This window comes from Lactuca serriola, chromosome 9, assembly GCF_051521515.1.
Source record: "Lactuca serriola cultivar US96UC23 chromosome 9, Lser_US96UC23_V15, whole genome shotgun sequence".
In the NCBI taxonomy this organism is placed as follows: domain Eukaryota; kingdom Viridiplantae; phylum Streptophyta; class Magnoliopsida; order Asterales; family Asteraceae; genus Lactuca; species Lactuca serriola.
Genome location: NC_136416.1, coordinates 126,353,881 through 126,357,581, shown reverse-complemented (window position 1 = coordinate 126,357,581; position 3,701 = coordinate 126,353,881). Strand labels below are relative to the sequence as shown.

The following is a 3,701-nucleotide window of genomic DNA, read 5'->3' as shown; positions in this document are numbered from 1 at the left end:
GATTAATTAATAAATATGAGGCCTTATATGATAAAATAAAGTTTTGGGTGAAAATCCCGCGTTATAACAATTAAAAACAGGCCTAAAACGCAAAACTAGTCGAAAACCGAGTGAAAAAGAGCTTACTGTAAGGCCTCTCGGTCCTAGGCCGAGGTTCGGTTCGAAGGGACCTTCGATTCCTGAGAGGGTTCGGTCCGAGATGGTGCATTTCGCTTCTGATGCCTTCGCTTCTGACAAGTTCGGTTCCTAAGAGGGGTTCGGCTCCTTAACAGGGTTCGGCTCCTTAAGAGGGGTTTCGGGTCCTTAAGTCTATTTTATCCATTTTTACCCCGTTTGAAGCGGTTTTTGACCTGGTTAAGGGTCGGGATGGCCCGAAAGACTACAAAAAGTTTAAGGAACTTTTGAGAGAGATTTGGGAGAGATTTCACATTCTTGGAGAGATTTGGGAGAGATTTGACATACTTGAAGAGATTTCTCATACAAAAAGAGATTTAGGAGAGATTTGACATACATAGAGAGATTTAGGAGAGATTTAACATTCTTGGAGAGATTTCTCATACAAAGAGAGATTTGGGAGAGATTTCACATACAAAGTGAGATTTGGGAGATATTTCACATTCTTGGAGAGATTTCTCATGCAAAGAGAGATTTGGGAGAGATTTGACATTCTTGGAGAGATTTCTCATACAAAGAGAGATTTGGGAGAGATTTGACATTCTTGGAGAGATTTGACATACTTAGAGAGATTTGGGAGAGATTTCTCATACTTAGAGAGATTTGGGAGAGATTCTAGATAAAGAGAGATAGAGTGAAAATGATTGAGAGAGGTTTCGTGTGTGACATTTGTGAGTGTTTGGCTACACAACGCAAGGTCTGTAAGCCTCGTTAAGCCATGTTCAAGGAACTTACACACTCCTGATGAGTATGCAACATTGTTTTATCGGTTTGGTTCCTTACTTAACGCCGTTTTAGGTTAATGAAATCTAGATATACGAACTTTTCCATTGGTGATTTCTCATTAGAATAGCGATTTGTACGGAAATAAAGTAGCGTAAACCCTAGTACGCAAGGGTTAATTGAGTCGACTGGTTTGACTTGTTGACTTTAGTTGACTTTGACTCGACCGGAAATTGACGGCTGTCACAATACTACAAAAATGAAGTCACGCCAAGCCCCCGGACGTTTCCGCCGTCTGGTTCGGGGTGTGACAGATTGATATCAGAGCATTGTTTATATTGAACTCGCATATCTAATCATACAAGATATGCAACTATAAATATAATGGGACTAAAACACTCTCAATAAAATAATACCTAGGTGCACATTAATATTATAACCCTAAAAGTCTCTGGAACTCAAACAACATGGTTAAACTCGGACAGTTATGTAGTCGTATTGGGGGTAAATATAGCCTGATCAACTATATTTATTCAAAATACGACCAACATGTATATGGGGGTGATCATGTTGGGAAATGAATCTAGAAACTTACCTTGTATCCAAAAAGCTCTAAGGAACTCAAACTTAAACAATTAAAATACTATAGGAGTATTTTGAATGCTATCTACATACTCCCTTTACACGTTTCTCACCCCTTGTGTAGACACTATGGCCGGATTCCACCATCCAGGAGATCCCTACTTCCCTAACCATGGGAATGGTGCATGGTTGGAGCCAGAAGAAGAGCCAGAGGAGGAAACAGAGGAAGAACCCGATGAAGAACCTATAGGAGGACCAGTAGAACCGGTAGCTGACTCAAATGAGGAGGAGGCTGATGGAAGCAACGCGGATGACTCGAACATGGAGTCCGAAGTCATCGAACCGCCATAAATAGACAGGGTGCCCCCATGGGCACACAAGATCTGGAAGTGGAGCTGCCAGCAAGGGGTGCGACCCCCATTTGGTATAAACCGGGACTACTACGATCTGAGTCACGATGGACCTGCAGACCGAGCCCTGCCTGTAATGGTAAGGAGGACACGTGACATTTGTGACAACAGTCAATTTCTAGTCAATTCAAAGTCAAATAAAGTCAATAAGTTAAACCAGTCAACTCAATTAACCCTTGTTTATTAAGGTTTACCTTATGTTTACTATTTTACAACACACCATCTTAATACAAAGCATCGCTTAGAAGTTTCACGTGTTCAGAAAATCTACACCCAAATTAGGGTAAGAGATGGAACTACTCGATAAAACATTAATACATACCCTTCGAGGGCGTATAGCGCTCATAACAAGGCAAAACGGGGTTTAAAAACCTTGCATTTCGAAGTTAAACACTCGCAAAGGCCACAAACAAAGTCCCTCTCGATCTCTCTCGCTTTATCTCTCTCTATCTGAAATCTCTCCCAAATCTCTCCAAGTATGTCAAATCTCTCCCAAATCTCTCTCATAACCTCCCTCAACTTTTTAAAATCATTTGGGGCATCCCGACCCTTAACTTAGTCAAAAACCGCGCAAAACGGGAAGTTTATTTGAAAAACAACCATTTAGGGCCGAACCCTCTTAGAGCCGAACCTCTTAGAGGCGAAACCCTAAGAAGCGAAACCCTAAACAATGAATTTTTTTATATTACATGTGTGATGAGGATGATGTTATGTTTCAATTATATACTTTGTGGTGATACTACAAAAATGAAGTCACGCCAAGCCCCCGGACGTTTCTGCCGTCTGGTTCAAGGGTGTGACATAACCTTCGTTACTTATGCAAGTGAAGTCAGTCATGCTAGATCCACCCCAACTGCCATACAATATACAAAACTACAAGAAGTAAGCTAGAAATTGAAAGTATTTAAAAAGATACAAAATACCTACAATAATATTCAAAATTTGGTCAAAGATTATGTAATGAATTGACCCTAGTTGATGAATTGCAATCACCCTGAAGTGTTTGGCAAGAATGTCGAAATTTTTAAAAAATAAACCTTAAGAAGTTGCATACCAATGGACCAATACAAGAGTAGAAGAATCATGTTTGCAGTCAAAGGTGATAGGTGTTGATAAATCTTGACTCATTGCTAGCCAAACAAAACCACCTGACCTAAGATCTTGGTGCAGATCTGATATCATTCAAAAAAATATGTATGTTCCTGTTATGAACAGAACATACATTTCCTGTTATGAACAGAACATATATTTCCTGTTATGAACAATAATGATTGAACAATTATGAATAGTAGGCATCAATTGAAATTATAGGCAGAAAATGTACAGATACACCACGGTGACAACAGGAAATAAACACATGATTTCAATTACTGAACTCAAGGAAAAAAGGAAAATCGATGCAATGTAGTTGAATGAAAGACAGTAGCAATTGATATACATCCAAAATTTGTAGATAAACAAAGATTTTGATTTCAACAAGCACATAGGGGAAAAGGAAATCGACAGCAAAATCGATGCAATGCAGTTGAACGAAAGATAGTAGCAATTGATATGCATCTAAAATCTGCAGACAAACAGAGATTTTGATTTCAACAATCACATAATTTCGATTTCAACTAAAATCACGGAGAAAAGGAAATCGACAGGACGCACAGTTGAACGAAAGGAGGAAGGGATAAGAAAAATCACACCTGAATCGAATATGTGGTGTACGATGGTCATCGGTATTGTTGGGTGCGACGATATCTGGCGATTAAAGTTGACGACGAGTCGCCTGAGGAAGCGACGAGAGAAGAATCGAGGCTGTTGTGT

The 3,701-nt window shown here is 39.6% G+C and overlaps 1 long non-coding RNA gene across 1 annotated transcript; it reads right to left on the bottom strand.

Annotated features, from left to right (window-relative positions):
• Positions 1-1,753: 1,753 nt before the first annotated feature.
• Positions 1,754-3,701, bottom strand: LOC145074776 (uncharacterized). The gene is made up of 3 exons (XR_013692108.1): positions 3,581-3,701; positions 2,944-3,091; positions 1,754-2,742 (listed from the first exon to the last, which is right to left on the bottom strand). It is a non-coding gene; the product is annotated as an uncharacterized LOC145074776 (long non-coding RNA).